Source organism: Gopherus evgoodei, chromosome 1 (genome assembly GCF_007399415.2).
Source record: "Gopherus evgoodei ecotype Sinaloan lineage chromosome 1, rGopEvg1_v1.p, whole genome shotgun sequence".
Lineage (NCBI taxonomy): Eukaryota > Metazoa > Chordata > Testudines > Testudinidae > Gopherus > Gopherus evgoodei.
In genome coordinates this window covers 199,965,109-199,992,038 of record NC_044322.1, presented here as the reverse complement: position 1 = coordinate 199,992,038, position 26,930 = coordinate 199,965,109, and positions in this window count along the sequence as shown.

Below are 26,930 nucleotides of genomic sequence, written 5' to 3'. Positions count from 1 at the left end.
AGCCATCCACTATGACCTGCACATTTCCCAGAGTCACTACACTTGATAGCAGCAGCTCTGTGATTGTGTTGGCTACTTGGATCACAGCAGCCCCCACAGTAGATTTACCCACTCCAAATTGATGCCCGACTGATCGGTAGCTGTCTGGCGTTGCAAGCTTCCACAGGGCTATTGCCACTTGCTTCTCAACTGTGAAGGCTTCTCTCATCTTGGTATTCTGGCACTTCAGGGCAAGGGACAGCAAGTCACAAAGTTCCATGAAAGTGCTCTTACGCATGCGAAAGTTTCGCAGCCTCTGGGAATTGTCCCACACCTGCAACACTATGCAGTCCCACCAGTCTGTGCTTGTTTCCCGGGCCCAGAAGCGGAGTTCCACAGCATGAACGTGCCCCATTAACACCATGATGTGCACATTGCCGGGGCCCATACTTTACGAGATGTTTGTGTCCATGTCTATGTCCTCATCACTCTTGTCACTGTACTGATGTCGCCTCCTGTCATAAACAGAAGGTTAAGGGTTAATGTCTCTTTTACCTGTAAAGGGTTAAGAAGCTCAGTGAACCTGGCTGACACCTGACCAGAGGACCAATGAGGGGACAAGATACTTTCAAATACTAGTGGAGGGAAGTTTTTGTTTGTGCTGTTTGTTTTGTTCATTGTTCGCTCTTGGGGCTAAGAGGGACCAGACGTACACCCAGGTTTTCTCCAATCTTTCTGAATCATGTTTCAAAATAGTAAGTAATAGCCAGGAAAGGCGGATCAGTCTTATGTTTGTAAATGTGTATTTTGCTGGAAGGATTTTTACCTCTGTTTGCTGTAACTTTGAATCTCACGCGGGGGGGAGGGGGAGTCCCTCTAGTCTATATGAATCTGAATACCCTGTAAGCATTTAGCAACCTGATTTTACAGAGATAATTTTTATTTTTTCTTTCTTTAATTAAAAGCTTTCTTTTTAAGAACCTGATTGATTTTTCCTTGTTTTGGAATCCAAGGCTTTGAGTCTAAACTCACCAGGGATTGGTGGGGTGGTGGGGAAAGGAAGAGAATGGTTAATTCCTCTTTATTTTAAGATCTAAGGAGTTTGGATCTGTATAGCTTCCCAAAGCAACCCAGGGAGGGGAAAGTCTAGGGGGAGAAAGGAGGGGGAATGGTTTATTTCTCCTTGTTTTAAGACCCAAGGGGGTTGGGTCTTGGGTTCCCCAGGGAAGGTTTTGGGGGAACAGGAAGTGTGCCAAATACTATACTTTGGCTGGTGGCAGTGTACCAATTTTAAGCTAGTAATTAAGCTTAAAAGTGATCATGCAGGTCCCCACTTTTTGGACGCTAAAGTTCAAAGTGGGGAAAAAACCTTGACACCTCCTCTCCTGGTTTTGCTTTGGCAGGTTCTGGTTCTGCATATACTGCAGGATATTGTGCATGATGTTTGCAGTGCTCATAATTGCCGCTGTGGTCTGAGCGGGCTCCATGATCCCAGTGCTATGGCATCTGGGTTGAGAAAAGGCATGAAACGATTGTCTGCTCTGATGGAGGGAGGGGCGACTGATGACATGGCTTACAGGGAATTAAAATCCACAAAGCGAGTGGCTTTGCATCCAGGAGAAACACAAACAACTGTCACACAGAATGGCCCCCTCAAGGATCGAACTCAAAACCCTGGGTTTAGCAGGCCATTTATTTCATGGAGGGAGAAAGGTCTATTTCTTGTTTTGATCCACTCCATCTATCTTTTACATCTTTAGGGTGCCAGCAGATGGTGCAGTTCAACTGCTAGCCATCGTCCGCTCCTGGGTGCTTGGCAGAAGAGCCGGCATTATGACTGCTACCTATCATCATCTCCTGGCAGCTTGCCAGAAGATGGTGCAGTAGAACTACTAGCCATCGTCATCTCCTGGGTGCTTGGCAGAAGATAGGAATAACCTGGCTGAGTCACTCCCATGTCTGCCCAGGTGCCTCTGACTGACCTGACCGAGGTCAGTTAAAAGAGCACCCAGGAATAAGATGACAATGGCTACTAGTTGTAACACATCGTCTGCTGTCAAAAGGCAATGAGCTGCTGCTGTGTAGCAGTGCAGTCCCACGTCTTCCAACACCCAGGAGACTTACGGTGATTATCAGCAGTGCGGGCTCCATGCTTGCTGTGGTATGGCGTCTGCACAAGTAACCCAGGAAAAAAGGCATGAAACGATTGTCTGCCGTTGCTTTCATGGAGGGAGGGAGGGAGAAGGGGGCCTGATGATATGTATCCGGAATCACCCGTGATGCTGTTTTGCCCCATCAGGCATTGGGATCTGAACCCAGAATTCCAATGGGTGGCAGAGACTGCAGGAACTGTGGGATAGCTACCCACAGTGCAACACTCCGGAAGTCGATCCTAGCCTCGGTACTGTGGACGCAGTCCGCCGACTTAATGAACTTAGGACATTTTTTGTTGGGACACTCAATCAACTGTATAAAAACGATTTCTGAAAAAACAACGTCTATAAATTCCACCTAATTTCGTAGTGTAGACATACCCCCAGTTATAGATATTTAGAGGAGGCCCCTAAGCTTAGGACCCTTGTACAATTGTTCCCCCTTCAAGCCTCTCTCATCAGCCCTACTTGCCATGAACTGTTATAATACAACCTACAGATCAAGAGAGTGTCTCTGAAATTATTTAATGAATAAATTTGAAAAAAAATTAGTCTCTTAGTTGCTATTTTACAAATAGGAAGAGGCAAAGCTAATCAAATCTAATTTATTTCTTATTTTGAATTATTTGCCTATTTCTAGATAACTGAAAACAGATTATGAATGAAAACAAAGTGATTGTCAAACTAAATTGATGTTTGCTGTGTTGTTGTAGCCGTGTTGGTTATCGGGATGGATGAGGTGATATCTTATATTGGACTAACTTCTGTTGGTGAAAGACACATGAAGAAGAGCTCTGTGTAAGTTCAAACACGTATCTCTTTCACTGGCGGAAATTGGTCCAATAAAAGATATTGCCTCACCTACCTTGCCAAAAAAAATTGATGTCTATTTTGGAGGAACTTGTAAGAAATATGACCTTTTTGTATGCACTCCATAGTTTCTGAAGTATATCTCAGCCCACAAAGTCTTAAAATTAGGGTAAGGTGGTCCAGCTCAATTTTCTGGTATAAATGATCAGATGTAGCAATAGCAGACAAACAAATAAACTGGCAGAAGACAAGCAAGTTATAAATTGCTAAAAGCAATGATCCTGGCCTCTGTAATATTCACTGAGTTTGGATGAAGAGAGTAAATAATAAAACAAAATACATAAAAAGGTTAAAAAATTGAACATATGTAACTCATCTTTTCTTCATATTTAAAAATCCCCCAAAGCACTAAAGAGAATTGTTAAAATTGCCTTTTGGATGAGAACAATGTGAAAAAGTTCTGCCCAAGTGGGGATTTTTCTGAAGAAAGTTTCAAGTGCCTGAAGACAGTGGCTTCTTAGAATGAAAGTGCTTCCTCAACAACAATTTATATTGTTCATCCCTTGGTGCTATAACTATTCCTGGGTTCTGTATCTTGGGCGCTCTGTCTAGTTAGTTTGGGGAGTGAGTAGTGATCAAGTCAAGTAGTGTAGCTTGCCTTGCATACAGTAGAATTGTTGCTCCTATTTTTCCCTTCCTCTTATTTTTCCATCATTGATTCACGATTAAAAAGTATCAGATCGTGAAGCAATGCTGTATAGTTAGACTTTATATTGTTGTAATTTTTCTTTAATGTGTGTTATGAGTGCTGCTCCTTTAAGAAAAGAAAAGTCTGAAGAACCTCTCATTCCATGAGTTCATCACAGGAATGAAGTGCAAAGAAAAAGGTCTGACTGTGTGACATAGTTTTGTCTGCATGTCATGGATTTAGATATGATGTGTTTTGAATTGCTCACCTAATGCAAGGTACATTACAGGAACAGAAACAACTCTTTATCGTTGTGCTGCAACTGCAAATTACATGACCATTTGGGTCCGATGCTGCAGGTATTGTACCCTGTCAAATCCAGCTGGACTCCTCACATCAGTAAGTATCTATGTAAGATAGTAAATGTTTGCAGGATTGAGCTCACAGGGCCTGATCCAAAGCCCATTGAAATCTTTCTATTGATACATTGTAAAGCGAGGCAGCAGCACTTCAGAAATGCTCCTTCCTCTTCCCTCACCTTTCAGACCTGTAATGATCATATGGCTGTGGTTTATAATGTTTAAACACAGATTAAATGGGACTCTCAATAAAGGAAAAAACAAACACACATTGTGACATCAATGGGAGTTCTGAAATGTAGGACTGGGCCTGTGTCTCTAAATAAGGCCATCGCTAGAGATGTGAACTATTTGGAATTTTGATTTACCATACTAAATGCCCCTATGCCATTCTGTAGGCAGTCTGATCCTGATTCCATTGCAGGCAGTAGCAAAACTACCATTGACTTCAGCATGGGGCTGTATGATTGGGTGTTTGGAGGGCTGAGTGGCTGATCTCCAACCCTTTGTCTTACTGTCAGGGGGGCAATAGAAGTGCCTGGTCCCTCCTCCGGGCTGGGGTGTTTGGGCCTCCCCTCTGCATCTGGGGCCTTTCCCCTTAAGTGGAGAACGGAAGGTGGACCTGGGCCCTCCCTCTCCACCAGGTCCCAGCCCAGGATTCTGCAGGAAGTAACACCAGCAGGTTCCTTCCAGTAGACAGCCCAAATCTACCCCCTGGACCACCTCCTAGCTATGTGTTCCTTCAGTTTGGGGCATGGCTCCTATAGTCAAAACAGTCAATAGTTTCACAGATGCGCAGGGCTCTGCAAGACCAGCTGATTCTTGAATTGGGAGGTTGTTGGAGACTGTGCTATTGAGGGCCTTACCCAGTATGTGCTCCCCTCTTAGATGCCCTCTTCTTTCTGGCTTCCTGGAGAAGGATTCTTCTTTCCTGCAACCTTTCCATCACCCCTTTCCTGGCCTTCTGAGCTCCCTTTATCCCACTCCTCCTGGTGGAACATGGTCAGCAGGCCTGCAGGGGTGGAGCTACCTGAGCCCAGTATTGCCTTCCCCCTCTGGCCCAGTGTAGGCATGGTATCCCCCCATCACAGGCAGGTTGAATGCATCACAGATAAAAACTGCTAAGTCTCTCTTTCCTTAATTCATAGTGACATATTGTTTATTCATGAGTTCATGGAATACCCATTAGGTTTGGGCAATTCTACCAAATTCCCAAAGCTTTAGCATGAATGATCATGCATGTGAAAATCAGAACTGGAAATGCACTATTCACTATCTGTAATTCCCCTGTTTAATATGTTTTGTCATCCAGTCAGGGAGGTAGAAACAATACTATGTGATGTCGGTGTTAGTCAACCTCTGTGAATAAGTACCATACAAAAAGCCTAAAATTTATTTTTCCAAACTCTTCAGCAAATGCTAATATATTTTAAGAAAGTCAGGACTGATTAAAGAAAGTTTACTAATTAAAAAGAGGCTAAGGTAGTGATACTCAGACCTCAGTGGTTCAGGAGCCAAATTAGCCATCAACATTATCCAAAAGAGCCACAGTAGTGTGAATTCATTGTTTCATTAGACAGTCCGATGGGAACTATTTAGTTTATTCTCACATCAAATAAATTAATGATTTAGTGCAAGTTGATAGTTGGTTAATAACATAGGAAAAGCATCCTCATTGGTTAATAACTTAGATTGGGTAATAATTAAATCATACTGTTTTAATATCATATGCTTCAAAGAGCCACAGAAGACACATTAAAGAGCCACTTGTGAGAGACAGTCTGAGGATCACTGGGCTAAGGGTACCTGGTTCTGTTACATGCTAAGTGTTCTGAACTCTCTCTAAAGTGGGTGGGTAGAGCTGCTTTACATTTCCTGACTTTTGATTTATTTATTGATTTTTTTCCTCAGAATTTTTATTTTAAAATGGGGTACATTTTTCTTAAACACTCTTGTGGAAGATTCATCCTAATTTTCAACCAGCTACAGAGCAGGTCAAATTTTTTCCAAATTTAACTGACAGAAAAAAAAAGGACACCCTTTTTTTCTCCTAAAACATTCCACAAAAAAGTCTGATTATTTTTTTTTTTTACCAGTGGTACCAAAGGGAGTTCAGAGAGTTCAGCTCCTTTCAGAATTAAGACTTAAACTAATAAGGACTATTATTTGTAACAGATAGTTTGCCCAGCTCTAGCTTTTCTCTTTTTGCTGCTCAGCGCTATTCAAGAAACAATTTTTTCCCCTTATTCCTCTCCTTTTAGCTTCTTTGCCTCCCACATGCATTTGTCTGTATGGAAGGCTTTGCCTTCATGCCAATAAAGTGTTACTGAAGCTGATGAAACTATACTAAACCCAATCACTGTCCAACTGGTGTAATCTTGAGTTGCACTTTGTCACATGTCCTGTGGGTAGATTCCCCCCCTGCCCTGTGCCTATAGGTATCTAGAAGGTCAGGTAAGTAGCTCCCAAAGGGAAACATCAGGTCAGAATAGTTGCATGACTCTTGAATTAATTAGCAAACAAATTTTCATAGATTGCTACAAATATACCTTGTCCCAGGCACGACTGGTTCTTTTTCTTCTAACCTTTTTCCTGTCCATCACAAAGGAAAGTTCTTTCCAAAGTAGCCTGTAATCCATCTTTGCATTCCAGACCCCATTATTCTTTTAGGAGCTTTCAGACATAAGTACCTGAAGTCAAACACTTGACATTTAAAAAGGTCTCGACATCATTCAGCGAATCTTATCCATTACTGGACAAGTGCAACCAAATGCAACAACAGGGCCATTGTTCCCTGCCAATATGAGGTAGCTCTGCTTTAAATTACTCCAGCCTTCTCCACATGACAACATGACTTAAAAGGTCATGAGTTCATTGCTGATTTTTTACCATGCTCTTTGACACTGATCCTTTCGATGGAAAAAGGAAAAGCAAAAGTTCAGCAGCACATAAATATTTCCATGAAAAATAATTTAAAGTGCTCTGATTTACACATTCTGATTAATTTTGTTCCTGAAGCTTTCTTCAAGTATATTTTATATTTTCACGGTAACGAATGTCTGTGGATTATTTATTTAAAACTGTTTGTTGCTAGAGCCTGACCTATCATCTCCCCACTAATTCTTCTTGCACCGCTCCCATTCACATTGGTTTTTCCATATTTCAATTCTGACTGCTTCTTTTGTCTCTTTCACCCAGTCTAGCCTTTCTGTTTTCCCTTGTGGCTGGAACAGCTTCCTCTTCATCTATGCCAAGTTCGCTTCCTCTTCACAAAACATCTAAAGACATGCCTGGTCTGCGAAACATTTAGCTGTAATGCTACTTGTGCCATTGTCTTTGTTTGCTATGGTGGTGTGCCTCTAGATTGCAAGTTCCTTAGGATGGCAATCTGTTATTTTTTGACCCTAGAATGTAAAATGACCTTGATATATAATTAGCTATTGCATCCAAATTCTTTCCTGCCTTACTGTTGGGTAATCCCATTGAACTAAATGGGACTACTTGCACAACAAATTACTATTGAACATAAGTAAGAGCTGCTGAATCAGGCCCTAGACAGCAATGATTAATGCATGGAAATAAAACAGACGTGTGAATTTAGAGGTATGTATTTTACACTGCGTGTCAATAGACTGAGTGATACTTCACCTGCAAAACTGTCTGTGCAAAGTGCACATTGGCAGATTTTGCAGATATCTCTTCTGGCAGTAATGCTAACTGTGCAGTTACCTTTCTGGAAATGACATAACAGCACTAGAAACACTCATTGGCTGACATTGTTAGATCAATTCAAGAAGCAATATCCTCCTGGAATGGTGTCAGTTCAAAGCTGGAGTCTGATGCTTTAGCTGTCTCCAAAGAGGAGGTAGAGTGCATAACTCTAGGCAGAGAGACATCAGAATATTTACATTTTAAGCAGTGTTGTGACATTTGGTCATCACATTGTGCTATGTGATGCATATAGTGTTCCCTGGAACCAAGAGGGCAGAGAGCTGTGCTACTAGATGGTACTCAGTGCAAAATGGTAAAATGGATGCTTAGATGGTACTCAGTGCAAAGTATTTACATATTTTGATTAAAAAAATATTCTGTGCAGCTTTTCTGTCTAGTGTTCTGGGGAAATCTTCCACTTTTCTCTACTACCAGTGCAGTGGTAACAGTGGTGGCCATACAAGCATGGAGAGGGCAAATCTACACGACTTGGGGTATCCACACTGTAGGTGAAGTTGTAATTTCCAGCTTGGATAGACACACCTATGCTAGTTTTGATTGAGATAGCATGTGCTAAAACTATCAGTGTAGTTGTTGCATGGGTGGTGGGACGGGCTGGCTGCCCCAAGTACAATCCCATCCAAGACTCTAGGTACATATTTGGAGAGGGGTTAGCCACCCTGCAGATGTACCTAGGATCTTGGATGGGATTGAGCTTGGGGTAGCCATCCCATCCCACTGCCCATACAACCACAACTACGCTGCTATTTTTAGTGCTCTAGGTCAGTCGGAGGTAGTGGAGGTAAGTCTACCTGATCTGGAAATTACACCTTCCAGCTCCACTGTAGACATACCCTTGATGGTGAGAATGGTTATTGTTTCCATACACTCTCACTGTTGCTAGCATTGCTAGAGCTGCAACAGTGGTAAAAGGAAAGAAGGAGAATTACCCAAGAAACCTAGTGTAAACGAGGCTTTAGGAACTGATGCTGGGAGATGCTTTAGGTCCAAACCAGGCACTGAACCATCCCCAAGGCCCATTGACTTCAGTGGGAGTTGAGGAGTTGCTGCACTTTGCACGGTTGGACCCTCTATTGTGTTCTTTCACTATTTTCTGGCAGCTTGTGTGTGATGGAAGGAGGAGGGAAGCAACACAGGAAGTCTTGAAAAATAGATTTATTAACTTCACATTTACTCAACAGAAAGGTCTTGTGATTTAAGAAACAAAAGTTAATGCATACATTTCAAAAAGACTTTTGTGAGGATTTGCAATATGTTCTAATGTGATCTCTTAGGGGGAGCAAATTCATGTACAGACAAGTGCTACCGGGCTTGTATCCAGTACTTCTCCCCGGTTGGAATTAGAGAGCAGACGGTATGTAAGAAGTGCAGTGAGCTGGATCCAGGCTCTGGGTCTGACTGTTTTTTTTTCTTTTTCTTTTTTTTTAAATGAATTGCAATTGAAGTATTTTTGATGGAGAAGGACATGTGACTCATTGTGATGAAACAACGTGTCATTAGTCTGTCACATTAGTGAAGTCTGTTCAATGCAGGAAAAGTGCCTAGGAGTAATAATAATGCATAGTGCTTTCTTTGAATAAACACACATATAGTTTGGCTATTCCCTCAAGTTTCTATAGCTTTAGCAGTAGAAGTTGAGGGACATTTAAACTACCCCTCCCTGCACTTACAGATCTAGGTATCCCACTGAGTAATTTTTTTCTGTATTGTCATGCCCTGGCTGTAGCCCAGCCCATAACATCATAATAACACTTTGTAATTATAGACTGCCTGTCATCTAAAAATCACAAAGTATTTTACAAACATTAATTAATGCTCACAACATTTTTGAGAGGTAGGTAAGTATTATTATTATAATCTTTTTACAACTGGGTGAACTGAGGCACACAGTGGTTAAGTTGCTTAGTGAAGGTCAAGTAATGTGTCAGTGTATGAGAAACAGGAAACTTGCCTTCCAATTCTGTGCTCTAACCGCTAAAACCACTTCCCAGGAGCAATAGATGGAAACAGGAAGAGTGTAGGAGTGACAAACAGTGCAGTTAAGTGGCAGACACAGAAAGAAAACTTAGGCAGAATGGTCTTGTCCCATTCCCAAGATATCTGCCTTCTTTCGATCACAATGCCACCTACAGTGGCACTGTTGGTTTTCAAGTCAACACGTACAAGGACCATTGTGATTTGAGATTGTTTAAGATCCAAGTCTGTAGAAATATTGAGATTTGGGAACAATTCTACAGGTGTTTCAGTGACAGACCAGTTGCTTTGGCAACACTGGAAGTACAGTATTTTGGACCATTATTGCAGAATGCTATAGTTCTGAATAAGATCCTTTTGTCTTCCATTAGGCAAAACTCTTAGTGGATTTAATTGGAGTTCTGCCTGAGTATGGCATAAGTTGAGATCACAGGACCATGTGCCGATTGTTTGTAGGATAAGAATTCTTGGTCTTCATATTTGTTTTTCAGCTTAAAAGAAATTGAGAAAACTGAGTCTGATTCTCGTATATATTTGAATGCAAACAGGGATCAAAGAATATGCAAGAGATAAAAGAACAAAGGGCCTGATTCATTTCTGTGTCACTGCAGCATTACATGGTAACTTCATTGAAATTAATGTCATTAAACTAATGTGAAACTGAAGTATACTGATATATATCAAGGTCAAAGTCCATAAGAAGAAGAATAGGAGCCAAAATTCTTTAAAATGTTTGTGTTCCTTTTCATCAAAGAGAAAACTCTTTTAATGTATTACAATATTGTCCCTAGTAGGAAGGCCCTTGCCTTTTAGATGATGATTGGATTTAGCTTTGAATCTTTATTGCTGTTGTCCTTGCAATTACAATAGGCTCAAACCTGGGAGGTTGTGAGCACCCAGAGCTCCCCAAAACTTGAAAAGGAGTGGAGGGTACTCAGTACCTTTCAGGATTTGTCCCATATGTTTGAATTCCTACTGAATTTAGTCTACATTGTTACCATTAAAGCACAAACTCATTGAATCACTTGGACAGCCTCCTTTTCTGAACATTGTCAGCAGAAAAGAGTGTTGAAGAGTTGTTGGTTTTTCTCCCTCCGTACCCGAAAGATAACACTTTTTCCTCCAGGAGTTGGGCTTATTTAACCAAGCCTATTTAGCAGTAAATGGAAGTAAATAATATGATGTGTGGGAACTGCATTTTCATGAAATGAAGATTGTAAGTCAAGGTGGTTTATTTCTACTCCTAGCTGGAGCAAATGCTAAAGTTTTCAGTCACATTTGATGTGCAAATAGATACAAACGGTGTCTATTAGTGCTATAATTACAGTTTCGAGGTACTAGAAATCCCTGCTTATTTATAAGGATTGACCTTTACTGATTTGTGCTGGGACATATTCTCGTTTAAGTTATAGCTATAGACTCTACACATCACTTTGAACCTGTACTTTTCATATAAAACATTCAGTTATAAATGTTGAATATAAAAGTTTTTTTTCCTGAGCTGGTTTATACAACAATAATGCACAAACAACGAGGAGCCTGGTGGCACCTAAAGACTAACGGATTTATTTGGGCATAAGCTTTCCTGGGTAGAAAACCCACTTCTTCAGATGCATGAACTCACAGGCTTTTTTGCTGAATACACTTTCAGGTTGAAATTTAACCTCCTCCATGCTCAGTGCATCCCCAGTGCCCACTGTGTATCTGTATATTAAAGATGCATACATTCAAATGCACTGGCCAATTATATGTGTGTGTTTCTTGAGCTTAGGATGCTTAATGTGTGACAAGCAAACAATGAAGTTCAGTTTTCTCAAAAGTGTCAGTTCACATAAAATATTCTATCCCATCCACTGGGTTTCCATCTTTTTAGTGTAGAAAAAAGAGAAGTGTTAGGTTGTGGTGTGGCAGCCTGCCAATAGCTATGATAAGCCTGCATTGCTCACTGCGTGGTGAGTTAAACAGAATTATGCATTGTTCTAAAGCAACGAGGGAGTGCTTCCCCTGACTATTTTGAACAACAGTATTTTAAGGAGGCATAATGAAAGGCAGGATTACTTTTAATTAAATTAGCCCAAAAGGCAAAGGCCTATATTTACTAACATTTTGGACTGCTGCTGAAAGGCAAATGTTGTGGAGGCAAGGAAGGGCAAAATGGCAGCCTTTTGAGAGCCTTTTGTACTATGGAAATCTTTTTATAAAATATTTTGAGAAAAATAGAAAAAAATGCTGTTTGCTTAGTTGTTTTTTTAATTTGATCTGCTACTTCATCATATTCCTTTAAGGGTTTCTGTCTGTGTGTCTTTCTTTCCTTCCTGTTTCCATCGGGGTGGGGGGTAAGCAGTAAGATACCATCAAATGATGAAAAGAGGAATAGAACTGAATTTACTAGACTGCTCTAGCTGAAATCTAGTATACAGCACCAACATTTTGTTGAGGCAAGTCTGATTGCAAACATTATTAGGGCTTACATATTCAAAAGTGACTAGTGATGTTGGGCCCAACTCAAGACATCTTTACAGAGGGTGGGAACTCAACACTTGCTGACAGGACTCTTTTAGGCATCTCAGATTAGGCATCCCAAAAATGCTAATCACTTTTGAAAAATTAGTCATGATATATTTATTTGGAACATTGCTGGACATTGTCGGATCTTGCTGACTTAGCATAACTGCATGTGCATTATGATGCATATCGACAAACTTCTGCAAGCTTAAGCTTCCATTTAAAAAACAATGTACATCACTAGAATAGATGTCATAGTGCCACCAAATTGCTAAGGCAGCTTGTTGCTTGGAAAAAAAGAGAATTTTTTCCAACCAAAAGTCATACAAAGTGAGTTGCCAAGCCTCTTATGGCTAGTGGATGCATGAAGGGCACCATCAAACTGTCTAGGATATGTGAGGGGCCATTAACCCTTCTTATACATCATGGGATGCTATTTCTTCTTACACACCTTAAGAGGACGTCTGTTGCTCCTCTGCAGCTTGCATTAGTGGATCACGCCTCTGAGGAATGACAAAATGGAGAAGGCAGGAATGTGCAAGTACTTTCCCTCAGCTGTTATCCTGCCAATCCAAGTGGTTTTTTTTTTTTGTTCCCTGCTATACCTGGACCCCTCTTGTCCTGTTTGTTATGGATGGATAAGGTAGTGTATTTTCAAGACTCTATGTGCAAAGATGACAGGATGATACCTGAATGGAGGCAGAGAGAAGTGCTGCCTTGACTCTCGGGTTATTTGCATGATTGGAATATTGGTACAGAAGGGTACAGCTTGTTCAGGAATAACAGGGAGGGAAAAAGGGAGAAGGTGTTGCCTTCTACCTCAAAAATGTATACACTTGCACTGAGGTTAAGAGAGAAGTTGGAGGCAGACCTGTTGAAAGTCTCTGGGTATGTATAAAAGGGGTAAATACAAGGGTGAAGTCATGGTAGCTGTTTACGATAGATCAGCTAACCAGGAGGAAGAGGTGGTTGTGGCTTTTTTTTTTAAACAACAAAATCATCCAAAGCACAGGATTTGGTGGGGGTAGGAGATTTTAATTTACCCAGACATCTGTTGGGAAAATAACACAGCAGTGTATACATTATCCAACAAGTTCTTGGAATGCACTGGGGACAACTTTTCAGAAGGTGAAGAAAGCAACTAGGGGAGAGGCTAATCTGGATTTGATTCTGACAAACAGGGAGGAACTAGCTGAGAATCTGAAGTTGGAAGGCAGTTTGGGTGAAAGTGATTTTGAAATGGTAAAGTTCATGATTCTAAGAAATGGTAGGAGGGAAAACAGAATAAAAACAATAGATTTCAAGAAGGCAAACTTTAGCAAACTCAGAGAACTGGTAGGTAAGATCCCATGGCAAGCAAGTCTAAGAGAAAAAATAGTTTTGGAGAATTGGCAGTTTTTTATAGTGACTTTATTAATGGCAATAGCAAATTATTCCAATGCACAGGAAAGACAGGAAGTATTGTAAGAGACCACCTGGCTTAACCAGGAGATCTTCAATGACCTGAAACTCAAAAAAGAGTCATACAAAAAGTGGAAACTAGGTCAAATTATGAAGGATGAATATTAAAAAAAACCAACACAAGTATGTGGGACTGTCAGAGTGCTATTGTGTGACAAAAGACTCTTAATAGCACCTTAATGGTTTCTTGCTTATTATGCAAGCCACAAACTGCCAGAGAGAGCAGAAAAATTTTTTTTCTCTGGTTCCCTTTTTAAAACCAAACTGTTTCTCTGTGCTAAAAAGCCCCTAGCAGAGAAAAGAAAAATAAAATATTTCTACTGGCTTCTGGATTCTGTCTATCCTGTAACCGCTGCACACCATGTCATAACTTTAGTCCCAGATTTGGACCTTAGCGTCCAAATTATGGGGGTTAGCATGAAAACCTCCAAGCTTAGTTACCAGCTTGGACCTGGTACTTGCTGCCACCACCCAAAAAATTAGAGTGTTTTGGGGCACTCTGGTCCCCCTGAAAAACTTTCCCTGGGGACCCCAAGACCCAAATCCCTTGAGTCTCACAACAAAGGGAGATAATCCTTTTTCCCTTCCCCCTCCAGGTGCTCCTGGAGAGATACAGAGACACAAGCTCTGTGAATCCAAACAGAGTGACTCCCCCTCTCCGTTTCCAGTCCTGGAAACAAAAGCACTTTCCTCTTCACCCAGAGGGAATGCAAAATCAGGCTAGCAAATCCAACACACACAGATCTCCCCCTGATTTTTTCCTCCCACCAATTCCCTGGTGAGTACAGACTCAATTTCCCTGAAATTTCCCAGAAAAGAAAACTCCAACAGGTCACAAAAAGAAAGCTTTATATAAAAAGAAAGAAAATACATACAAATGGCCTCTCTGTATTAAGGTGACAAAATACAGGGTCAATTGCTTAAAAGAATATTGAATAAACAGCCTTATTCAAAAAGAATACAAATCAAAGCACTCCAGCACTTATATTCATGCAAATACCAAAGAAAAGAAAGCATATAACTTACTATCTGATCTCTTTGTCCTTACACTTAGAAACAGAAAATTAGAAAACAGAAACTACTTCTCCAAAGCTCAGAGAAAGCAGGCAGACAGAAAACAAAGACCTCAGACACAAACTTCCCTCCACCCAAAGTTGAAAAAATCCGGTTTCCTGATTGGTCCTCTGGTCAGGTGCTTCAGGTGAAAGAGACATTAACCCTTAGCTATCTGTTTATGACAGGGACAAAATTAGAATTACCAAGGCACAAAATGAGATTAAACTATCTAAGAATATAAAGGGTAACAAGAAAATATTTTACAAATTCATAGCAAGCAAGAGGAAGACCAAGGACAGGATAGGCCCATTACTCAATGAGGACAGAAAGACAATAACAGAAAACCCTGCAATAGCAAAGTATTAAATACTCTTTTTGTTTGTTTTCACCAAAAAAGTTAACAGTGATTGGATGACTAATATAGTGAACATCAGTGTAAATGGGGTAGGATCTGAGCATAACATAGGGAAAATACAAGTTAAGTATTATTTAGACAAGTTAGGTTGTCAGGGCCTGATGAAATATAGCTTAGAATACCTAAGGAACTGCCTGAAGAGATCTCTAAGCCATAAGCAATTATCTATGAGAACTCATAGAGGATGGAAGAGATATCAGAAGACTGGAAAGGGGCAAATATAGTATCTATCTATAAAAAGAGAACAAAGACAATCCAGGGAATTACAGATCAGTCTGCTTAATTTTGGTAACTGGAAAGATAATGAAGCAAATGATCAAACAATCAATTTGCAGACACCTAGAAGATAATAAAGTGATAAGTAACAGTCAACATGGATTTATCAAGAACAGATGAAGTCAAATCAACCTCATATCCCTTGCCAAGATAACAAGTCATCTGGACAGAGGGAAGCAGTAGAAGAGATATATCTTGACTTTAGCAAGGCTTTTGATACTGTCTCATATGACCTTATCACAAACAAACTAAAGAAATATAACTTGAATGATCTTACTATAAGATGGGTGCACAAATGGCTGGAAAATCATACTCTGAGACTAGTTATCAATGGTTCACAACTGAGCTGGAAGGGCATGTCTTGTGGGGTCTGTTCTATTTAATATCTTCATAAACGATTTGGATAATGCCATAGAGAGTACACTTAAGTGTGTGGATGATACCAAAGTGGGAGGGTTTGCAAGTGCTTTGGAGGACAGGACTAGAATGATCTTGACAAAATGATCTTGATAAACTGGAGAAATGGTCTCAAGTAAATAGGATGACATTTAATAAGGACAAATGCAAATTACAATAATAAGTTACACACATACAACCTGGGAAATAACAGCTTAGGAAGGAATATTGCATAAAAGGATCAGAGATGGGGCGGGGAATCATAGTGGATCACAATCTAAATATGAGTCAACAATGTAATACTATTGCAAAAACAGCAATATCATTCTAGGATGTATTAGCAGGAGTGTTGTAAGTGAGACAAGAGTAGCAATTCTTCCACTCTCTTCAGCACTGGCCTCAGCTGAGGTATTGTGTCCAGTTTTGGGTGCTGCATTTTGGGGAAAGGTGCAGACAAATTGGAGAAAATCCAGAAGAAAGCATCTAAAATGATTAAAGGTCTAGAAATTATGGCCAATGAGGAAAGATTGAAAAAGATTGGGTTTGTTCAAGCTGGAGAAAAGAAGACTGAGGGAGGACATGACATCGTCTTCAAGTAGAGAAAAAAGGTTGTTATAAAGAGGATGGTGATAAATTGTTCTCCTTAGCCACCAAGGACAGGACAAGAAATAATGGGCTTAATTTGCAGCAACAGAGATTTAGGTTAGACATTAGGGAAAATCTTTCTAATGGAAAGGGCAGTTAAACACTGGAATAAATTATGGAGGAGGCTGTGGAATCTTTGTCATTGGATGTTTTTAAGAAGATATTAGACAAACACCTGTCAGGGATGGTCTAGATCAGTGTTTCTCGACCTTTTGATAACAGAGATTGTGTTGCTGCCTCCTAAACTGTGTCAGGGAGATCTCAGAGACAGATGCCGTTGAGAAACACCGGTATAGATAATACTTAGTTCTGCATCAGTGCAGGGCACTGCAGTAGATGGCCTATTGAGGTCCCTCCCAGGCCTATATTCCTATGATCCTATGATTTCTTGGGTTTCTAAAGTTTGAGGGTTTTTTTTTCTTCACTCTAGCATTCTTGGAGGAAAAAATGCCCTCAGACCACTGATATTTGCTTGCAACTTTACTTTCACCTTAATATAGTTTAGGCCTGGTCCGAAGACCATTAAAGTCAGTGGAAAGACTCCCCTTAACTTTACTTGGCTTTAGATCAATGTCTTTTTTTGTCCTAGAGTATTTATGTGCACATATAATGTGTTTTTTCTTTTCTCCTTTATATAGACTGATGAATATTAGTGTTGTGATGTGGGTATTTTCTATGCAGATTCTCTCAGGAGATAATTCCATTTTTTTCATGACACTGAAATTTAGATGATGAATTTTAATATTTGAATGGATATTGTTCTTTATGTATTGGATTATATCTTGGGGATTCTTTTTTCTCTTCCCCTCATCCCCATCCACTAGGGCTTCTCGTCAGCTGCTAACTTAATAATTACACCTTCAATTATTCACATCCCTCTTCTTAGATACACAGTGTTTGTAGGATCAGCACTGCAGTGGTGTCTTCCATTCTTCTTATTCCTTCTGCATATTTAATTGTTCTGACTCCAAGGATTCACATTTTTCCATAGAAGATACTCTGATATGACAAGAATGCTTATTTCTGATTTAGAAGGATTTTTGCTCAAGGAGGGAGAGTGCAAGCATTGCTACACTTGTACTGTAATTATGCCCCCACAATGACTCACTTATTTCTGCTTTTCTTTAGAAGAACTGCATGTTTATGGTCAGGCATAAAAAACTGTAAGATGGATTTATATAGCAGTTGCATTTTATTCTAAGTAGTATGAGCTGCATTATAGTTGACTTGATGATTTTTGCATTAAAGTTTCTTCTTTTCTCTTATTGCTTTGCAATTCATTGGTTTCCTGGTGGCCTCTGATTTGTTAAAAAAGAAGCAAAGCAAATGATAAATTGCTGATTTACTCACAGCTAACTAGTACTCCTATTACTAATAGAAACATATGAAGAGTTGAATACTTCATATCATAGGTGGAGAGTGAAGGGATAGGATTATTGTTTTTCATATTATTATAAATCGTAGACTGTTAAATTATGCATTGCACCAAGATTTAAAAAATGTACTGTTTGCATGACTATAAAGTCATCCCAATCTTTTTATTAACCCAATCTGAAATTCCTAGGCCCAACTATTCTAAAGGTATAATGTAAGAAAAAAGTATAAGAAATTTTCAAAGATAATTTATGTTAACTATTCTAATTCCTCATGACTCAGAAATGACTTGCTTCATTCACCTCAAATTTGGCCACAAGCTTAGTTCTGCTTCCTTTCTTAAAGAGAGAAGTAGAGACAGAAACTGTCCTGACTGGAGTTCTAGGAAAATCAAAACATGACCATGCCTCACTGTCTAGCTAATCTAGACGTGTTCACATACAAATGCCCATACATCTAGACTGTGAGATAGACCTTGGCCATATTTGGCTTGGTTCATTCTGTTTTACCTGACTGATGATTATATCAAAACCACCATTCTTTTTCATATTTTACATTGTCTGTTTCCTCTGCTCACTTGTGGCTATAATAATAATAAAGCTAAAATAATAGTTTCCCCATTAAATAATTATTTCCCTGCTTTTGAATTATAGGGGATGAAATAAACAAATCATTCAGATTCCCAAACTCACCATTACAAATACATGTAGCTTGTAGGATTATGAAAAAATCCAACACCCAGCATTGCCAAAATGCACTTAATATCATGCAATTAAATATTCCTGTGTGTCCACGCAACCCAAGTAAGCAAGAGCCCTGTTTTACATCTTCATTTGGCTTTGCTTACTTCAGGCCTAGACATTACTGTACCCCTTCATGCCTTTGTCACCTTCAGTCTTGTTTACTGCAATCTTGGAGCTACATAAGAAGACTGCTTTGAAGTTGCATCTTCTGCTGACTGCTTATTTATGAATATTTCTGGCATGGAGCATTTAAACTGGTGCTCCAGAGGTTGTTCCAGGGGCTGAGGATTTTTTTTCCCAGATGTAATTCAAGGTCATTTTATTTATAAAAAACGTAAGAGTTTTGGTTCTGATTACCTAGAGATCTCCTCTCTTCATGCGCTCTGACCTCACAATTGCAGTCAGCTGATGCTGTCAAACGAACAGCTCTTAAATAAATAAGGGAACAGGAGAAATGCTGAGGGAGAGGAAGTTGGGGCATTTTCATAGCAGGTCTTTTAATTCTTCTCTTGGTCTGATAGAGCCTGAGATTGTTGACCTTCAAGTGTGACTACAAATCCAACTGTTTAGAGTAGCATTTCCTGAGGAAGTGGTTTTTTGAGGGGAATTGGGGGAAGAAATCTCTTGACATTATTGTCAGCCTAATATATATATTTTGTGTCTGAAATTGTTTCCAAGCATATTTCAAGACTGTGATACATGCACAATATAAATTGTAAAGATAAATGTGGGAGCAAGGAGTATATCAGCCCCTCTCTTTTTCAATGTACATGTATTTTTTTCTTTAATAGGGCCAGTTTTCATACATACACTTACAACAGAGATGGCATATTAATAAAAGCATGCATGGTTTAGAGATGGTTCCTTGCTCAACCCAATGAAGCTATTTCTTTCTAAGCTCCAGTGGAGCCTATGTAGATCTTAGAAGGTCTTGAGGAACCCAATGGGAAGTTATAATACCTTCCAAAAACCAGATGTTGGGCTTATTAGCACTGGATGTGTCCATTCAGGAATTAGAAGCTATACAGGAATTAGAAGGAGAAAGCACATTAATCCACCTTTATGGGGAGGAATTTGTGTGTGTGCGTGTGTGTGTGTGTGTGTAAAATTTGCATGTGGTGGAGAGACACCTGCCTCCAACACAGTAATTCAGTAATTGCTGGACATTGTGAAAGTTTTCCAGATCTTTGGAGAGGTTTCCAGTTTCCAAAGTCTCTCAAAACATGAGTAGACTGTAGGAGACCATCATATTTTGACAAAACACACAGGGTCTGTGAGACCTTCGTCAGACTTATAAAGTGTAGAACATCATACTGATACTCCCAATTTGGGAGTGAATAACAAGAAACCTATCCAACTCCATACTTTACAGTGGTATTAGATCTCACCAAGACCTTTAGAATAAACTCCTGTTTCTTAGATCACAATGTTTTCTAGATATGATGAGCCAAAAAAGTGTTACGAGAATTTTCCAGACACGATTTACACCTAGTGATTTTTACTTGCATATCTCAGAAATACCTGACTGATTCATCTCCAGTTTGACCAGAAATTCTCTGCTATGTTTCCTCTGTATAGTTTGAAATCTCTAGGCAGTCTGTCTTTCTTTTTTGACACAGAGAGAGAGCTTTCCAAAAAATCCCTAATAATGCTTCTAATAGATGGGGCTGGGGAAACACCTACTTTTCTCAAATCTCAGAAAGTCCCCAGCTACTCAACCATAAATTTAAAAAATTCTCCTATGACCAGGAACAACTTTAGCTACGCTTCAGAGATCAGAGACAAAAGGATGTTGCAGAGGAAGTTAAGTGGCTTAGGGGATGGGCATAACAGGCTAATTAGTAGATGGGTTACAACCTTAAATATAGAGTCACTGTTTTACCTCCATAATCTAGTTATACTTTGGCCTGTGATCATGCAGGGCTCACACAAAGTCATTAGACCACAATTCCCATCAGATCAATAATTTCTCTGAGCCTTAGGGCATGTCTACACTGCTGCCGCTGGGAGTGTGCAACCCAGCCTGGGTAGACAGAAATGCACTAGCTCTACTTGAGCTTGCACACTAAAAATAGCAGTGTGAGTAGCACAGACAGTGGCTCAGGTTAGCCACCCAAGTATGACGCTAGAGTCAGGTAGTTTTAGACTTGGACAGCTAGCCTAACCCACTGCCCATGCTGCAACTTCCACACTGCTATTTTTAGCATGTTACTTCGAGCATCATGTCTGTCTACCCAGGCTGGGAGGCCCGTTCCCAGCTGCAGTGTGGACAATTTAGTTTCTCCATCTCCAATATAGCTAATAATTAGAGGTCAGTGGGAAACAGTTTTTCCCCTCCTGTGAATATTTTCAAGAGTTCAGCATTTTTTCCATCTTGACCTAAAGACTAAAAGTTCAAACTCTTGCAAATATTTGTGAATGAAAAAACTGATTTTTTTTGGTTTCCAGTCCTTGGAAAAATTAATGTAAATAATTTTGAAATATTATGTTTTGATTTTCAACTTTTTTCTTTAACTGTTTCCCAGTATAATTAGCTTACATTCAGAACAAAAATGTTTTCTGAATAGTAAAACCAGAATGTTTCACTTGAAACCAGAATTTTTCATTTTGAAACTATCTAAATAAATATTTCAACAGTTTTGAAACATATATATTTTATAACATTAAAAATATTATTTTTAGTTGGGGAAATTCGTCAGATCCCAACTTGTTTTGCAACTGTTCCTATTTTAAAAAAATGACATTTTCTTCATGAAAAAAAGTGATTCATCAAAAAATTTCTGACCAGTTATACAAATCATAGGACTGAAAGGGACCTCGAGAGGTGATCTACTCTAGTACCCTGCATTCATGGCAAGAGTAAATATTATCTAGACCATTCCTGGCAGGTGTTTGTCAAATCTTTTCTTAAAAATCTACTTAATGGAAATTCCACAACCTCCTTAGGCAATTTATTCTAGTGCTTAATCACCCTCACAGTTAGGAAGTTTCTCCTAATATCCAAACTAAGCTGCCCTTGCTGCAATTTAAGCCCATTAGCTTCTTATTCTATCCCTCAGAGGTGAAGGAGATGATTTTTCTCTCTCCTTCTTGTACCAACATTTTATGTATTGAACACTGTTGTCATGTCCCCTCTGTCTTCTCTTCTCCAGACTAAACAACCCATTTTTTTTTCAATCTTCTCTCATAGGTCATGTTTTCTAGACCTTTAATCATTTTCATTGCACTTCTTTGGACTTTCTCCAGTTTGTCCACATCTTTCTTGAAATGTGTCTCCCAGACCTGGACGCAATACTCAAGTTGAGACCTAATCAGTGTGGAGTAGAGCGGAAGAATTATTTCTCATGTTTTGCTATAACACTCCTGCTAATCCATCCCAGAATTATGTTTGCATTTTTGTAACAATGTTAAACTGTTGAGTCATATTTAGCTTGTGATCCACTCTGATCCCCAGATTGCTATTAGCAGTACTCCTTCTGGGCAGTCATTTCCCATTTTGTATGTGTGCAACTGATTGTTCCTTCCTAAGTGAAGTTCTTTGCATTTGTCCTTCTGAATTTCATCCTATTTACTTCAGACCATTTCTCCAGTTTGTCCAGATCATTTTGAATTTTAATCCTATTCTCCAAAGCACTTGCAACCCCTTCCAGCTTGGTATTGTCCTGCAAACGTATAAGTGTACTCTCTGTGCCATTATCTAAAATCATTGATGAAGATATTGAACAGAAACACACCCAGGACTGATCCCTGTGGGACCCCACTTGATATGCCCATCATGCTTGACTGTGAATCACTGATAACTATGTCTGGGAATAGATTTCCAAGCATTTATGCACCCACCTTATAGTGATCCATCTAGTTTGTATTTTCCTACTTTTTTATGAGAAGGTCATGTAAGACAGTATCAAAAGCCTTACTAAAGACAAGATATACCACGTCTACCACTTCCCCTCTATCCATAAGCCATGTTACACTATTAAAGAAAGCTATTACATTGTTTGACATGATTTGTTCTTGACAAATCCATGCTGACTGTTACTTATCAACTTACTATCTTCTACAGTTTGCAAATTGATTGCTTAATTATATCCTCCATTATCTTTCCAGGTACTGAAGTTAAACTGACTGATCTGTAATTCCCTGGGTGTCCTTATTTCTCTTTTTATAAATTGACACTATATTTTGCCCTTTCCAGTCCAATCTTTCCCATCTTCCATGACTTTGCAAAGATAATTGCTAATAATGCTTCCTGTGTGTGCCATTGCCTGTCTGTATAGCTATATAAATAAATTATTACCCCCATTCTACAGAGGGGGGAGCTGAATCTCAGAAAGATTGCGTGGCTTCCCTGAGGAGAACACTGTGGATTAGTAACTGATTTGAGAGTCATGAGTCCGGGAATAGCTCATCCCATATGACTGGCTGCTTTTACATTTTGGAAAGTCAATGTAAATAGGTACTTGAGGAATCTCTGGGGGGCACAGAGTTAGACTCGTGGTTTTAGGCCAGCTGGTATCTCTTTGATGTACAGACTGATAAGGGACAAGTGGAAACTGTTGCAGTTCTGCTTTGCTCTGGTGATTGCCAGCTTCTGGAACCGCCTCTTAAGAGCACCGAGGCTATTCTCAGTAGCACCAAGAGCCAAGGTAATACTCAGTCAGCTCAGGAATGTGGTATGTGTTAAGATTGTATCACGTCAGCTTGCACACCCCTGTGCAGTTGTGCTGGCTGCTGCTCTGCCACTGCTGATGATCTGGTCCAGTTATAACACAATTTTTTTTTTATCTTGAGCATGTCATTTGACTTCTCTGTGGATCAGCCTCCTCAATTATAAAATAGGAACATGATGTTTACATCAAAAATGGTGTTTTTAAATCTCAGTGCAATGTACTGTAAGGGCTAGCCTGTAGCTTAGATGAGCAAAGAACTCAGGACTTCTTGGCTCCCAGTGGTGTACACAGAGGCTCTCTAGGCCTGGTTTAGGGCTACATTGAGTCACATGTGGAGATGAAAGTTTCTAGCCCTCCTGGGTGCAAAGAAAAGCTTGGAAACATGAACTGAGTATACTTGATGTCTGTGTGAGTCTACAGACAGCCTTAAAATAAGTGTAAGAGATGTTCACACTGCCTCATTCATCTGAACTTTGAAACCTGCAGCCACCTCAAGCAGGGGTGGGGCACAGTGTGGAGGTGAGGTCATGGAACCTCATGTTGGTTGTATCTATAGCACCAGATTGCTTTAATTTGGCCCTGCATGTGCTTAATCCTTAAACCCCATGGCATTTGGAGATCTGTTTCCAGAAGTTTTTTCAGACTGCTATTAAAATCCACTCTTTCTATTAGTGGATGCTTGATATAAGTATCACAATATATGTATTTACAGCACACATATTTATAACATAAATGAAGCAGAAACTCTCAATTGTAAACTATGAAAAATGCCAGACAACATTTCTTGACTATGATGTCATTGATGTGCTATGTTTCATGTTTGTGACATATCTTTGAAATATTTTATTTACGTCATGTAGAAACATACCTGTATAAACTGAAAAATACATCCCCCAAGTATTACAGCATTTTAGCAATTAATATTGGAGTATGAATGACTTAGGATCAAATGATTACCTTTGATACTATCCCAACCACATGTTTTTGGAAAAAACAGAGATTTCTTTTTCCTTAAGATGCGGTCAGCAAAGCACTTAAGTGTATACTAAAATGCTTTTCCAGATCAGACCCTTAATGCTCAAATATATAAATGCAAATCTGCTTCCAGAGACAAGTAAAAAATAACTTTCTGGTAGGTGATGAGGCTCTTATGTGCTGTTCTAAGATGATCTGATCATATTTAATTCCTGATTAAGTCTGAAAGTATTTGAAAGAACAATATATTAATAAAATGACAATTGGATGCAAAATGACTGGCCATTATTTTTCCAGAAAAAGACCACAACATTGGCTGCTCATCTCTAGCTATCGTTTTAAGAATGCATTATCAGATACTACTTTTATGTTTGAGAGAATTTCTTCTGATCTAACGGAAAACAAGCCTAAAGAAAAAATGACAGTAACCCATTACTTTCCATACAAGAATTCAACACAACTCCTATTGAAACATCTACTATTCATGCAGATCACTCTTTTCACTGCACATTACATACTAATTTCATTAGCAAATGGGATAGAGCAGCTACATTAAATGAGTAAGGATTTATCCTTTCAGTCCCTCCTCTCAGATACTTTTCAACCTCTGTGCAGCATTTTAACCTCACAATTCCACTGTAATGATGTTGTGCGTTCCTCAGAGATATGTTTAATCTTTGTACTTAGATAGGTTCTTGGCTTACTATTCCAATAGAAGAATAGAAAGCCTACATATTCAAATGGAGTGGCATACCAAGTAGAGTGTAGCTTTGCCCTCTCATTACCCAAAATGGTTAGTTCTATAAATCAGTTATCCTAGATTGGCTTGATCCAGGAGCACCACTCAAGAAGTCTGCTGACTAGCAGAGAGTCAAGATAGGGTACGTCTACACTACGGGATTATTCCGATTTTATATAAACCGGTTTTATAAAACAGATTGTATAAAGTCGAGTGCACGCGGTCACACTAAGCACATTAATTCGGCAGTTGCATCCATGGTCCGAGGCTAGTGTCGATTTCTGGAGCGTTGCACTGTGGGTAGCTATTCCGTAGCTATCCTATAATTCCCGCAGTCTCCCCCGCCCCTTAGAATTCTGGGTTGAGAGCCCAGTGGCTGATGGGGCAAAAATCATTGTCACAGGTGGTTCTGGATAAATGTCATCAGTCATTCCTTCCTCTGGGAAAGCAACGGCAGACAATCATTTTGAGCCCTTTTTCCCTGGATTGCACTGGCGGACGCCATAGCATGGCAACCATGGAGCCTGTTCAGTTTTTTTTTTTACAGTCACTGTATGTGTACTGGATGCTGCGTACAGAGGCGATACTCCAGCACTACACAGCAGCATTCATTTGCTTTTGCACGATAGCAGAGATGGTTACCAGTTGTTCTGTACCGTCTGCTGCCAGTGTAATTTGGCAATGAGATGATGGTTATCTGTCTTTCTGTGCTGTCTGCTGGTATCATGGGTGCCCCTGGCTGAGATTGGCCAGGGGCACAAAAGCAAAACTGGGAATGACTCCCCTAGTCAATCCCTCCTTTATGGTTTCTAAAAATAGAGTCAGTCCTGCCTAGAATATGGGGCAAGTGTACTAGAGAACCAGTGTATCAGAGAGCACAGCTGCTCCGTGTCAGATCCCGCAGAAATGATGAGCTATATGCCATTTACGGGGGGTGCCCCTGCAACAACCCCACCCGTTGCTTTCCTCCTCTCTCAACCTTCCTGGGCTACCGTGGCAATGTTCCCCCCATTTGTGTCATGAAGTTATAAAGAATGCAGGAATAACAAACAGTGACTTGTTAGTGAGATAAAATGAGGGGGAGGCAGCCTCCCGGTGCTATGACAGTCCAGGCAGGACATTAAGAGGTGCAGAGGAGAGGAGCCCAGCATCCCGCTGCTATGATAGTCCAGGCAGTACAGAATCTTTTCTTTACACAGGAAAGGGATGGGGCTGATGGAGCTCAGCCCCCAGTTGCTAGGATGAGGACGGTTACCAGCCATTCTGTCCCATCTACTGGGAATGACCAGGAATCATTCCTATTTTTACCCAGGCGCCCCCAGCCGACCTCACCCGAGGCAAGCCAGGAGCACTCACAGGCTGATGGTGACGATGGATATCAGTCATATTGCACCGTCTGCCACCAAGGAGGGGAGAGGAGCGGATACTGCTCTTCAGTGCTGCAGCATCGCATCTACCAGCAGCATTCAGTAGACATAGGGTGACATTGAAAGAAGTCAAGAAATGATTTCTTTCCCTTTTCTTTCACGTGGGGCGGGGGAGTAAATTGACGAGCTATTCCCTGAACCACGCAGGACAATGTGTTTGAACCTACAGGCAATGGGAGCTCAGCCAAGAATGCAAATACTTTTCGAGACTGCTGGGGACTATGGGATAGCTAGAGTCCTCAGTACCCCCTCCCTCCCTCCATGAGCGTCATTTGAGTCTCTGGCTTCCCGTTACACTTGTCACGCAGCACTGTGTAGCCTGTAGATTTTTTTTTCAAACGCTTTGGCATTTCGTCTTCTGTAACAGAGCTTTGATAGAACAGATTTGTTTCCCCATACAGCGATCAGATCCAGTATCTCCCGTATGGTCCATGCTGGAGCTCTTTTTGGATTTGGGACTGCATTGCCACTCATGCTGGTCAGAGCTCCATGCTGGGCAAACAGGAAATGAAAATCAAAATTTCATGGGGCTTTTCCTGTTTACCAGGCCACT